This window comes from Lissotriton helveticus, chromosome 4_1, assembly GCF_964261635.1.
Source record: "Lissotriton helveticus chromosome 4_1, aLisHel1.1, whole genome shotgun sequence".
NCBI lineage: Eukaryota > Metazoa > Chordata > Amphibia > Caudata > Salamandridae > Lissotriton > Lissotriton helveticus.
The window spans coordinates 733,237,667-733,252,871 of record NC_136063.1 but is presented as its reverse complement, the minus strand read 5'-3'; positions in this window follow the sequence as shown (position 1 = coordinate 733,252,871).

The window sequence follows — 15,205 nt, the reverse complement described above, 5'->3', positions numbered from 1 at the left end:
TTTTCCTTTTTCTATGTCTGATGTGGCATGCATCACACAGAAAAAGGAAGTCATGTGGAGAAATAAAGATATTTCTCCCCGATACTCCTGGGAGGCATACCATTCTGACGCATTCCCTGGTTTATAAGTCTTTGTAAATCTGGGAATGTGCCATAATCAATGGGTGGATGAGTAAGAACTCTACCCATGGAATGCCTGCCTGTCTCAGGTAATGCAAGGCAGCTAAATGCGCTCCCATTTGTTACCTTGAATGTACTAAAGCACACAGAGCCACGTAAGGTGGCTTTGCATGGCTTAGTAAATCACAGGTAAGGGCTTGAGTCACCTTGCGTGCAATGCAAGCCCTTAGTAAATCTGCCTGTAGTGTCCTGAATGTGGTTTAATAGGTAAGAAGGGACACAGATGTTTTTTTTTATTTCATTACATATGTTCCATTTTTTTTTGGAAAGCAAGAGATTGTAATTTGTTCTTTTAGAGTTTGGATAATACGACTTAGGGTATTACTTAAAACAATATTTTTGATCACCATCATTGACTTGCCGTGAGCCAAGTGAAGGTAAGTTTGAGCTGTATACTATAGATATGAAATAATATCACAAGAGTTGAAAAATATATATTACTAGTAAGGAAATACTATTTAATATTGATTTATTGTGGTAGTATTACAGAATGTTATGCAATTGTATAGCAGTACGTTTCCCACATTTCTAATGAATAGATTCGTTAAAACAAAGAGTAAGGGTTGAGGAAGCTGTAGGACTGAGCGGGTAAATACTGTTTTACTTGATTTGTCTCTGGAACGGTACTTTTTCCAAGTGTGTTTTACCACATGAAGGCATGATAGAAGGACCTTTACCTAAAAGTGTAAATAATTGCTTTTGTTAGAGAATTATATCGGGTTAAAAGATTGTAAAATATAACGTGTTACAACGGTCTAAAGCAAGGATGAGAAGCTAATTCTTAATATGTCTTACGTTCCACAGCAATGTTAATAGAAATAAAAGCAAGACGCATGTCCTCACCTACAAATGGATACTTCAGAGTACGTGTTTTGTATGACTGGTGCTCTCATAATACCAACTTTTATAAGGTGCTCAAGAGTCTCCTTCTCTCTTGTCCCCGTCCTCATTACAAAAGGATTGTCTGCAATTAACTGGCTCTTTTGTCTAACTGTCTTTGAAAACGAGTGTGTTCTGTGGTGCTTCAAAATGTGGGCAAGGGAATGATTATTATTTATTATGCCAGAAGAAAGGACGGGCGATCCAATAAAGATAATTAAAAAGTGCGTTTGGTACGGAGGTTACCCACTGTCTGCATAATAAAAGTAGTCACACTTTGTGAGTGGGTGCAAATACACGGCCATTTTGGATAGGTTGGCTCTCTACAATCACAAAATGAGTATCTCCAAAATGGGAATGCCCTGGAGTGAACCGAAGACAGGCAACGAAAACACGACTACAGCCCACAAAGAAACAAACGCCAAACTGAGGTTTGTTATTCACTGAAAAAAATGTGAATTCTTTTCTGCACCTCAGCCTGGTTGCGACTTGCCACTTTCAGACCATTGTAAATTAGCATTTCGTAAAACGAATTTGTATAATTCTTTGTTTTGTATTTATGGAGTGGTTTAATATTTTATTTATAATACCTGTTTAGGTCTTAACTAAAAGCGAACAAAACATGCTGTGCAAGATCGTGCTACTAAACACTGAACACTTTCATGATTAACATACTAATACATCGCTCTATAAAACCGCAAAAGTAGAAGCTCTGTCTTTTTTTGCCTGTCTAATTGAGATTACATTCGTCTCTGAACCAGCCCATGTACATTTTAGTGCTGACTTTAAGAGTATGCAGTGCATTTTTGGTGTCTTGGGACATGATTTCAAGTGCCCTCTAGTGGTGTACATCATTTATAGCCTCGGTAGAGAATACATGAGGTTCAATAAATGTAATCTATTTGTATTATTCCTTCTTTAATGGGGACTAGCATGCAGGTGTTGGTGCTTCCGCAAGCAAAAATAGTATCATCTGTCAATTGCTACCCCACCCCAATACATTCCGCTAGGTTTGGCCTGCCCTAAGTCTATTCCCCTGCGTTCAGAGTTAATGAGGTATGATAACTTTTGATCTATTTTGTATGTCTTCCCTTTAATGGGGACTAACATACAGAAATTAGGGGCAGATTTATGTCGGACTTGCGCCACGTTTACGTACACCGCCGTTATGTCACGCAACAGAGGCGTAAACGTGGCGCATCCCTCCGACCCATTTACAACGAGGCAGATGTGCCACGTTGTAAAGCCCTGTGCCACCTGTGGGCGTTCCGGCGCAGGGTGGGCGTTCCGGGAAAGGTGCGCCTCGCAAAAGTGCCTGCGTGAAATCTACAAGATTTCACGCAGGCACTTTTAGGCCAATGCTGCGTTAAAACCCTGCGCCTACTTGAAGCAGGCGTAAGACTTGACGCAGCATTGGACAGATAGGGCCCCCCCAGAGCATTGCTGGAGCTGCATCGCGCTTGCGACGCAACTCCAGCAATGCGCCGCCTTTACGGCACAGATGCGTCACGCATCTGTGCCATTTTTGCCCCATGGTGCGCCGCATTGTAAATGCAGCACACCATGGGTGGCGGAGCTGCGGCGCACAATAACTGGCGCATCCCTCGGGATGCGCCAGTTATTGTAAATCTGCCCCTTAGGGGCAGATTTATGATAACTGGCGCATCCCCAGGGATGCGCCAGTTATTTTGCGCCGCTGCTCCGCCACCCATGGTGCGCCGCATTTACAATGCGGCGCACCATGGGGCAAAAATGGCACAGATGCGTGACGCATCTGTGCCGTAAAGGTGGCGCATTGCTGGAGTTGCGTCGCAAGCGCGACGCAGCTCCAGCAAGGCTCGGGGGTGCCCCATCTTTACAATGCTGCGTCAAGACCTACGCCTGCTTCAAGCAGGCGCGGGGTTTTGAAGCAGCATTGGCCTGAAAGTGACTGAGTGAAATCTTATAGATTTCACTCAGCCACTTTTGCGAGGCGCACCTGCCCCGGAACGCCCACCCTGCGCCGGAACGCCCACAAGTGGCGCAGGGCTTTACAACGTGACGCATCTGCTTAGATGCGTCACGTTGTAAATGGGTCGTAGGGATGCGCCACGATTACGCCGCAGTTGCGTGACGCAAACCTGGCGCATTCCCATCATAAATCTGCCCCTTAGTGTTTAGTGCAATAAACGGTGCATGCCCCAGATACAGAGTTTACCAATCCCTGTAACTAACATTAAAATATACACAGCGCAGAATTCGAACCCAGCGCATACAGAGATCTGCGTAGGCCTCTGAAGTTTCTTACCAACTTGTTGCAACTTGATAGCTGAAAAAAAAACGCTGTTAGGAAAAGTGAAGGGCTAATAGTATGCATTCATATGCATATCAGTTGCTGGTATGTATTTATCTCATGTGTTTCCTGCTCCTAGAGCTGGTGCCTGAATGAACACACTTCAGCTCATTTGTGTGTAACATGGGATACCTACTCAGTTGCGTAGCAAGGTCAGGTGGCACCTGGTGCGGAAAAATTCTTGTTATCTCTGGATTGACATAATGGCAAAAAATATGTGTTTAAAACACATCATTTTTCCATTTTGTCACCCCCCTCAGTGATGACACCCTTTGCGGCCCGCACCCACCGCACCCCCTTCCTACGCCACTGTGCCTACTCCCCCTCACTACTGGCGCCTGAACCATGGGAGTGGAAACCAGGTAAACAATCCATGGGATATATCATGCATTGAGCCATCTCATTATGGACTCCACTGCCTCTGTGCAGAGGCGAGCACCTTGCAGAGTGAGCATTTGCTTTCTATTTCTGTGCTGTGCTGTATAACATAACAGATTAACCTGGAGCAATATCAAAGTAAATGAACTGGCATGATACACTACATGTTCATATAAATAAGCACTCCTATATGAGCTCAGACAGCAAAGCCAATTATGTTATCGCCCCAAGATAGGGAGACTGCTGCAGGACACAAAAGTGTGACTGAGATAGATTAGGAGGAGAATCCCGTCCTCCTAGGATAAAAGATAAAACTGCTGAGTCTGGGAGAAGAGACCCAATGCCCTAGAATATGGGTACTCGCAAACATTTTCTCAAGTGCCACAAAGTTTGGTCTGTGATGTGATAAGGGCTATATCCATGCCAGGAGGGGGTAATGGACGGCTTCAGGGAGGTGGGTATAGGGGAAGCGAAGCATATCTAGTGGCTGAATTGCACCATGTGAAACCAGAAAGCCTGAGATTAATCACAGCTTCCCCACTTCACCAAATTGTGTAGAAAGAAATACACTTTTTGAATTTTGAAGAGAGATTATTGTATTTTTAACACTTTTGCTGCAAGATAGCTTGGAAAATGAAGGTGTTCCTAAAGTTAAGTGGAGCAGTACAACCGAGCCACTTACTTTTTTTAAACTTTAATTAACCTTCAAATTAAAGGCTTGCCCGTACATTTAATGTCTTTTTAATATAGGTGCTGTTTTCAGTGAACAGCAGCCCAGTGCTGCTGTTGATCATGGGCCGCATGTAAAGGCCAGGGGGGGCCGCATGAGGACCCTGGGCTGTACTTTGAGTATCACTCCTCTAGAGGAAGACAGGGTCAGAGCTACTTCTCTTACTCATTCTTGAAGGGGGCGAAGGGGTTTATAAGTGAGGTTAGACTTCTAAACTCATGTTTGGTTAGACCTTAACTCTAGCCTGGGCTGCTTTGAAACCTGGCATTTATAGCCCTGTGACAATAATGAGAACAGCAAAACTGGAAGCATCAGAATTCAAAGAGGGACTGGGTGGGCCAGTCCAGTCCAAACAGGGTAACATAAGATTACTGGTCGGATTGTTAGCCAGTGGTTCATTTTAGCTCATTTTGCTTTGGATCTGCTAGGCATAGTCCTGTGTTTGTTGTGGAGAAATATAATTACAACTTCCAGATCTGGCTGCATATCATAACTAAGGCATTACACTGGTTGATATTTTTTGCCGTTTGATGAATTGCCACTCGAATCATCCTTCTAGGGGGGGCGTGCCTAACTCGAAGATGGCCGCAGCCTGAGGGAGCTCGGGCAGCCGCCCAGATGATCCTGCATTTATTTGTGCCATCTGGTCAGCGGATTGCATAACAAGTAGTGGATAAACTACCTCAGGTTGCGGTTTGCGATCTGTGGCAGTCCAGTGCTGCTCCAAGGCTCGGCGTCCGAGCTGTGCCGGGTGACGCAGCAGTGATATTACATGGGCCTGCAGCATCCATTTTGAGCTATCGGCTGTGTTGTGGGCCCTACTGCACTGATTCTGGGTCTCACAGCTTGGACAGGTGCAGTCGAGTATCCTAGTTGGCCCCACTTAGCAACGTGTGTCACCAAGGACCGCAGAGTGAGAGTGCATCAGAAGACACAAGGCTCTGGTAAGCCTGTGTGCAGGCTGCAGAGTGAGCGGGCTGGCTGGCTAGCGTGCATTAAGCCGTTGCACTTTGAATGCGCAGTACACCCAACTCATCTTGCAGAGGTCCAGCACACGGGGGAAGTTACTTCTGTGTCCCCCATTTGATGCAGACCTTTACTTGCGCACATACGGTCGTACGCGCTTTGCCTCCTTTGAGATTGTGAGGGATAGTGCTCTTCCCCTGCGATTTCCCGACACAGCCCTAGACCTGGTATGAATACTAGAAACCCAGTGCTGATCCCTGTGGTGGCGCGAGCAGCTGTGGATAGGGCATGTGTTTTGTGAGTCCTGGCAAATAGGAGTCTACTATGCAACGTCCATTAACCCCTGTGGATTACGCCGGACAAGATTGCTGCATCTAATTTGCCATGTGCTGTATGCAGTGAGGGTCTCCTGCCCCTCTTTCTCCCGGCGTGGCGTTTGTCAGACGCTGGCATGCGCCTCTTCCTTAGCTGGCTGGTGCCATTCGACAGGGCCTGTGATTAGTGTCAACTTTTCAATGCCTCAGACATTGCTGGGAAGATAATACTTTGGAGCCCCGACTGGGTCTCATAGAATGGCCCATGATGTGCACTTGATCTGACCTTGCGGTCACAAGGGCCATCACTGTTGGGTTTGCTGTGGAGTCCCACACTGTGGTGCAATAACGAGCTGCGGACAACAAAATCATACGGACCTTGCTAACATATTGTCAATGGCTGGGACACACGGACCAGATTTCCATTCAATTGGTGTTTACCTGCGGTGGGAGCTATGGGTAAAGGTGATAAAATGCAGTTGAAACTCCTGTTTGAACAGCGCAAATCGTCTAGGTACAGAGACGATGACCATAACCCCACAATGGCGGAGCAGGAAGAGGACCCTGAGGAACCTATTAAGAAATACCGCAAATACTGGGGGTGATGCAGGTGAGCCTGTCTTCCATAGATGGCAAGATAGACTCTTTGGCTTATCGCATGGATCAAATGTCTGATAGGGTTGACAAGCACGCCAAAAGGTTAGATATGGCGGAGCGCAGGATCTCAGAAGCTGAAGACACCCAAACCGAAATGGGGTCAGCACAAAAACAAATGGCAAAGCTATTGGCATTAATGAAGGACAAGTTTGAAGATCTTGAAGCGCACTCGCAGCGCAGCAACATGTGCATACTAGGACTGGCAGAGTCCACAGCTACTGGTAACATGGAAACTTTTGTGGAACAATTGCTAGTGCAGCTACTGGGCTGTAAAACTTTCTCTGAGGGCTTTGTCGTTGAGTGGGCACAATGCACAGTGGGCCCTAGACCTCCTCCGGGCACAGTGCCTTGCCCTCTGATTGCTATACGATTGAACTATAGGGACAGGGATGCTATACTGAGCTGTGAAAGAGATTTGAAACTGCTCAAATACGAAGGTTCAGAATTGCCCCTTTCCCCGGACTTCACTCCTCACGTCCAAGATGCTCGTAAAAAGTTCAGACCTGCGAAGCACAAATTAAGGGAACTTCAATTGGACTACGCGATGCTTTACCCGGCGTGGTTACTGGTAAATTTCGACAGCAAATCTAAAATATATGCTTCCGACAGGCAGTTGCAGCAGGACCTCAAAAAGTACAACACAGAAAAGTCGAGTAAGTCTGCAATGGCCCCGTTGGTGGAGAGAGATGTCCCATCAGGGGACGCTGAGCAAGAGAGCCTATAGGGATCGATGTAAAGATTCTTTGTAAGTGTATCAGGGGCCCCGGACTATGCTAAACGTATCTTGGACATATTTCACTGTGTACCATCTGTGTCATAGACGTCATGCTGTAATCACATTGTAATGCACAGTTTTTTTGCATAACAACCGCATGGTGGTGCTGTATAGCTATCCAGTTGCCTTGACGGCAACATTGAGGGGGGTGGGCCAACATTGAGGGGGGCCAGCCGTAGGCTATCTAATAACACCACAGGTCTGGCTGCCACACCTTCATGTGTATTACATCTGGGTACTCTTTGTAGGGGATTTGTTATTCGGGGTGGATAGTTCCGGGGAGGGTGGGAGGTTAGCTAGGCTGTTCTACAACTACCATGTCTCTTTCTTTTGATATGGTGTGGGTGGGAGTTAGGGGTTACTCTGTTTGTGTCCGCAGGAAAAATGCACTGTGAAATGCTATGTTGCATGTATATGGTATTATATGTCAGTTTGAATAAGTATGATTACACATGTTGCAGCCCCTTAAGAACCATGCTGCTATTAGATTTCTGTCCTGGAATGTCAGAAGTCTTAATGACCAAAGATAAATACACAAAGTGGTGGCAGGTTTGTATAGACACAATATAGATGTTGCTATTCTGCAAGAAACACACCTTACCCTAAACACTGTGTTATTATCCCAAAGAAGAATGAAGTGAACATGTGTTGCATCTGGGTTTACTTTGTACGCTAGGGGGGTGTTCATTTGGGTCTGAAGAAACACAGGCATACAGATACAGGCCGGGAAGGCTGATGCAGGCAGCAGGTATGTCTTAGCAAAGTTTTGCAAAGAGAACTTCAGAGTCCTACTTGTGGGGGTATATGGGCCCAACTATGATGACCCCCAATTTTATCGCACCTTGCACTGCAAGATAAAGAGGCACTCCCATATATGTATACTTTGGGGTGTTTAATAAACAGAATCAACCCATGCAAGATAGGTGAAAAAATAGGAAAAAGGTCTGGAGTTGAATGTGTTTCCTACAATGGTGGGAAGCACGTGGTGTTCTTTAAATACCCCTCACACATCAAAAGGGCCCTTGGTGTCATGCTTCATCATAGGGTTCTTTGCGTCCCTCTACGGAACACAGCGTGCTACTAACCAGAGGGTACGCGGGAGCACTGATGTAATCACTATGTGTGGTGTGTGAGGGTAGTGAGTGGTAGGGTCAAAAGTGAATGGCAAGTGAGTGTTAAAAAATACCTGGCATGTAAGGGCTAAAAATAATTTTAATATACCTCCGTGCTGGTATTGTTAAAATAGTGTGGTGGAGGTTTCGTGTATTTAATGTACATAACCCCTTGCCTGCGTCGACATGTTTTGAAGCTTAAAGCTTCTTCTTCAGGACGGGTGCACAGATCCCTACCCTACTCACATGTGACAGTCTAATACTGCCTACACATAAATGATAATATGTGTAGAACATAGCCCAATGTGCCTACTATGGTATTCGGCCTGGAACACGGTAATACCTTCAATGTCAATTTGTAAAAGAACACAAAAGTACAAACGAAATTTAAAAAGACACTCTTGATATGGAGATCGTGACCTGTAAAGGTGAATTACACAGTGTCAAGGCGTAATTATCAGCCTATCAGTGTCAGTTCACTGCCCTGAAAAAAAAAGGAAGACAAATACTGGACAAACCAACACTTAACAAAAAACACACACTTTATAATAATCCAAATGGTTGCTGTAGTATTTCCCTAGGGATGGTACATTCAAGTATAATGGGATAAAAATAGGTAGAATGCATACTTGCTAAAATGAAGTCAGTAGCATCATGAGCCTGCGCAAAACGGAAGGGACCCCATGCTTCATAGCACTCTGAAAGGATAAATGCAAAAATGTAGCTCTGTAATAGGTACTCACTAGGTAAGGGTGCCGGTGATCCTGCTGAAAAAACGGCTATGGAAAATAGTGAGAGGGAAAGACTTATAGGGCCCCTGAGACCCACAGAAATAATAGCCGCATTAAAAGAAAACATGAAAAAGCCCATGGCACAGACTGATTGACAGATGCTTTCTACAAGGCGAACCAAGATAAATTAATTCCCTACATTAATAATTTATTTGAAGAGATGGGCAAAATGCCACCTTCTATGAGGGAAGCTACTTTTGTTACCCTACTCAAACCCGAGAACTCTCCTGAACATTGCTCTTCCTACAGACTGTTATCATTGCTCAATGCAGAAACCAAATTGTTTGCAAAGGTGTTGGCAAACATTTCCCCCCCCCTATTACCCAAGTTAGTGGGATCAGAACAGACGGGGTTTGTCTCTAGACGGTCATTAACCAGTAATATGCGCACCCTATTCAGAACCATAGCTCCAATCCATCAACAGGTTAAAACAGATCGCTATTTATAGATATTGAGAAAGCGTTTGACTCGGTACAATGGAGGTTTTTATATGCAGTCTTACGTAGGGTGGGAGTCTGGGACATTTTTCTGAAGTTAGTGGAGGTTTTATATGCGCAATTAGTGGTGCAGGTCAGGATCAACGGGACTCTAACTTGGCTAATAGAAATAACTAGGGGCACAAGGCAGGGGAGCCCTCTTTCTCCCCTTCTGTATGCCTTGGTGGCAGAGTCATTTGCTTGTGCAATGCGAGAAAAATCATGCATGCTGGGTGTTAGACAGGGGATGGACTTCACAGTGGAACACCGTCCAGGAACAGAACACACCAATGCTGATGGTCTGTGCAGATTTTTCCAACTTAGTGATGAGAACTCCCATGTGGGCGGGTAGTTCCCCCCACTTTTTGGCTGGAGGGGACGCGTGTTAGACGTGGCATATCTTGGCGTGATTACCCCTGACTTTTTGCCTCTACCTCCTGTGTTTGTAGATGCTTTGGGTACTTTGCCACTGCTGGTCAGTGTCAAAGTACAAGTGTTCCCTATGTAAAGTATAATGGTAATTGGTTGGCCATGATTGGTATTTTTGCCTTCCTAGTAGAGTTCCTAGTGATGTACACTCTGTGTGCCAGGGCTCGTAATACAAAGGCACGTGGACAAGGGAACTCAGGCCTTGAGTGTAGGGCCTGCGCGGAGTTTGCTAAGTTAACATGTTGTCCTTAGATAGTGCAACCACTTATCAGGCCTTACTTTCCCTTTTGCATACACATAGGGCATCCCTGTGGTAGGTCCCGGGTAACCCCTAGGCAGGGTGCAGTGTAAGTAAAATGCAGGACATATACTGAGGTGTGTGCTATGTCCTGACAGTGCAAAATACTTTGTTTTCACTGGTGAAATGCCATCCTGCCCATAGGACAGAATGGGGGAAGCTAAGTATTGTGTTTTGGTAGCCTAGGGCCAGATGTAGGTAGGACTTATTTACCGATTTTTAATTACCGAATTTTACCGATTCGGTAGTTAAAAATCGGTAAATAAGAATGGGGGACATGTTGGAACATCCAGATGTTCCTTTTACCGAAACGGTAAAAATCTGTATTTACCGATTCGGTAAATACCGACGGTAATGGCTATTCATTCCTATGGGCTTTGCAGCCCATAGGAATGAATGGGCATTACCGATTCGGTATTTACCGAATCTGTAAATACAGATTTCCACAAGGGTGCAGGGGGTGTCACTTTGACACCCTCTGGCACCCCCAAAAGAGGCTTGGGTGCCATGTGGCAGGCATACCTGCCCTAAGGGCAGGTCTGCCTGTCATATGGCACAGGTGTGCATGCACACATGTGCATGCACACCGGATTCGGTATTTTACCATCAAATATATTTGATGGTAAAATACAGATTCGGTAAGGGTTGTGGGACTCAGAAAAGTCCCACCTACATATCAAAATTATCGAATAGGTAAAAATACCGATTCGGTATTTTACAGATTCAGTAAATTTACCGATCGGTAAATTTACCGAATCTGTAAAATATGTGGCCCTACATACCATTTCGTTAATACCGGTCGGTAACGGCCGAAAATAACGATTTTCGGCCGTTACTGACCGACCTACATCCGGCCCCTAGTTTCCTATAAGTTTATAATGGAGAAGTGAAGTTTAGTATGTATGAACTCACAGTGTCATAACACACCTTTCTATGGAAGTTGTTTTGTCCCTGTGTGTGCAGAAACCACTCCTTGAGAAAGTGGCTGAGTTTTGTACTTTAAGCAGTTCTGTGTGTCTCCGCTGAATGAGGATTGACTGTCTGGATCTGAGAGGTGAGAGGAGCTGGGGGAGGTCTTGACCCAAGGAGGGGTTGAGATGACACCAGGCTGACCTGCATCTGGAAAGTAGGCGAGGAGAATCCCCGGGAGGTGAAGAGGCCTGGGTTGCTGCTATAAAACAATTGACCTGTCTCCTGCTGAGTGATTAAGGATCCAGACCCCCAGTATCAAAGGGAGAAAGGTGACACTGGGAGGGAAACACCCAGAACTGATTTTGGCAGGGGTCAGGGACCCCTGAGCACAAAGAACTTCAAAGACATTTAGGGGTATAACTATGAGAGCTGAGACCCCTGAACGTTGGAATGGAACAGAGATGTTTTGCGACTGAAAAGGATTGGACCTATTTTGTGGTCAAGAGGAACCTCTGCCAAGGAAGGAACAACTGAAGAGACTGCTGGGGAAAGACCAACCCTTGCTTCGTGATCTGGGACTGGTCTGCAATTTGCTGTTCTAACCAAGGAAGAGGCTGTTGGGACTGTGCTTAGTGCGCTGCCCCCCCCTGCTTGACGAAGATGGTGCTTTGTGCTGTGTCTTGTTACCACATGGGCCCGAGGTCAGCTGGCTCCCTGTTTGGAAACAAAGGAACATAAAAGTTTCCGGAGAAGTTTCAAGCGACGCAATGGGCGTGTGTTGAGGCAGCTTGAGACCCTCGGAAGGTGTGCCCTGCGATCTTGGACACAAGGAGGAGAATTGAGACTCGGACGTGCTGTGTGGGTGTCATGGTGCACAGCAGGCACAGGTGGAGCGCCTGGTCAACATGTGCATCGAAGTTGAAGTGAGTCTCAGACACGCTGAGTGCATGTCATGGTGCACCCCAGGTGTTAGTGAAGAGCACCTGGTCAGCGTGTACACCGAACCTGGAGTGAGATTCAGATGGGCTGGGTGTATGTCGTGGTGCACCGCAGGCGCAGGTGAAGAGCGCCTGATCGGCGTGAAAATGGGAGGTGGAGTGAGTCTTGTGCAAATCGAAGGTGGAGTGAGTCTTGGGTGTGCAGGGCGCGTGTCCTAGTGCACAGGAGGCGTTGGTGAGGTGCGCCTGATCAACGGGGCCATCGGAAGTGGAGTGAGTCTCGGACAAGCAGAGTGTGTGTCGGGGTGCACCGGAGGCATCGGTAAACAGCATCTGAAGATCAGGGCACTGGAATTGGAGTAAGTCTCAGTGAAGCAGTGTGCGTGCTTTGGTGCAACCTGGGACTGTGGAGGTGATCGGCTGATCATCGTGAGCACCGGAAAGAAGTGAGTCTCTGCAGCGCGGTATGCATGGCTGGGTGCCAACTGAGACCGCAGGAAGGAGTGCCTGGTGAGCGTGCACTCGGAGTCAGCATGGAGTCCCCTCAGCGTTGTGTGTGTGGCTTCATACCAAAGGAGGCCCGGAGGGTGCGGTGCTGAACGGGCACCCAGAAAAAAGGAATCTTAGGGGCGTATGGTACGTGTGCCCTGCAGCTGCCTGAGACCTTCCTAACAGTCACAAACCGGCAGCCTTGGAAGATCTAAGCTGTCAGGCTGAGCTGCTGAGGCCCATTGAGAAAGGCCCAGTTTGCTGAAGAAGGAGAGGAGGGTGGGGTCGCGCCCCTAGGTAATGTGGATCAGTGCCTGGCCAAGGTGCGGGCTCGGAGGGACACTCTTTCATCCTCCCAGTCCTTCTGACGATGTGAGTCTTTGCTTCTGCTTAGATTGGGGCCCGTACTGACGAAAGGAGTGGCAATACTGGGGCCAGAGTAAGAAGCTGTACTTGATATCATCGTTGATTCGTATGGGGGGGCAACTGTTATCGAAGAGACTGATTGTTGTAATACATATTCTCAATATTGCTGCTAACGAACTGACAGACTGTCTTATGTCTCCTGACATTATTTCTGCATAACGAAGTACACAATTGTAGCGCTACGCATTACATTATTTCTCTATTGCAAAGTAAATGATTGTAGCGGCCCGCATGGCATTATTTCTTCATTGCAAAGTACATGATTCTGGATACACCTTGCATTATTCCTTAATTGCAAAGTACATGATTGTAGTGGCCCGCATTGCATTATTTCTTCATTGCAAAGTATGTGATTGGGGTGTGACGCATGGCATTATTCCTGCAGTACATGATTGTAGTGGTACGAATTGCAATAGTTCTCCCATTGCAAGGTACCGGGGTTTATCGTTACACATTGTATTATTTCTCCTTTGCCAGAACAGGATTGTATCATTACGTAGTGCCCTATTGTTTGTCCATTGCAACGTGTGTGATTCTAGCATTATGGCCAGCATAGCATATTGAAAGTGGTGGTTGGGATTTGAACTTACCAGCCAGCCGGAGCGAATATTACCCTTTAATATATGTTGGCTTTTGTATCGTGTGCTCTGGTCGTATATCTTTTTATATAAAGTTTATACACATTTTATCAAACTTGTGAGGAGTCCATTTGTGGTGTCAGCAGGGGATTGCTGTGGGCATGGTTGCACATACTGTACACTCTTGCCATGGAGATTGGCCTCGCTGCTTGTGCCAAGCTACTAAGGGGGTGAGCAGGGCTATCTCAAACGGTGTCCTTACTTGGCCTAACGTTGAGTGAGGAGTCCGAGTCTCGCATTTGGTGACAGTGGTGCAGTGCGGGACAGGGACTCCGGCTCCCATTATTTGGTGGCAGATCGGTGGGATACGATCCTAACGTAATTGAAACGCATGTGTGCAAAACCACTCAGAGTACTTGGTGTACATCATAAAGTGATCTCAGACCACGACGCATGGTAGTAGCCATTCAGGGAGGAGTTTTTCACCAGAGGAGCTGGAGGAAAACCAATGGTGACATTTATGCGTGGTTCACGGCATATCACATCGCACTAAGGATGAATAAGGTGCCTGAAAAGCATGGGGGGGGAGCCTATGGAAACACTTTGAGGCTTCAGGGAGGGACCTTCTATCACCTTTAGAGAGGGCGGGAACTCTGACCTATGCCAACATGAGGGAGGCTTTATCCCTCAGGTATGTGCTCACTCCTGAACAATACCAGCAGAAGTTCAGGACCTCCAAGAAACTAGAATCCCGTACTTGGGTAGAACGTGTGAATGAGTATACATGGGCACTGGATGGTGGGATGCTGGGCAGCAAGGTCAATGATTTTAAGGGCTTATGCAATTTAATCAGTTGGGAGCATTTGAGTAGTCTGTGTGTTCCAGAGCTGCACCAGCATCTATTGGATAGTAAGCTGACTGATACCATAAGCTTGCTGAGGAGGCGGACCGGTAGACTAGTACCCAGGTCTACAAAGGGATTGCGAGTACTCCTTCCAGGAGTATGCAGGGTCCCCCGCCGAAGGTGGGGGAGAAAAAGTAGTCCTCTAAAGGGCCCCAAGGTAGCTCCCCAAGAAAGGGTACCAGTCCCTTAAGGCCAAGTGGGCCTGGCCCTCCAAGGGCAAGAAGGAGCCCGAGGTCCTCCTACTTTTTACTTCTGTAAACAAGTGGGTCATTTTCCTCTAAATGCCCCATACAGTAATCTGCACCCACTGGTGCTCCAACACCTGGTTTAGTAAGTGTAACATTCGGGGAGGAATTGGGTCCTTGGAATGGGGAGGAGCAAACAGTTTGACATCTGTCCGGTGTCAATGGGTGTCACCTGGTAATGTCAGCAGACAATTCAGTGCGCCTCTGCAAGGTGTCGCTGGTTCCCTTTGAATGGGGCAGGGTTACAGGTTCCTTGAAGGTTGTTGTAAGTCCGTCCATGCCTGTAGACTGTCGGCTAGGAAATGACCTGGAGAGTTCCCCCTAGAAGGAGGTGGAGCGCCAGGCGCGTTTGGAGATGTTGGGTCCACCTGAGTGGGCTTGTGTGACCACTGGGTCT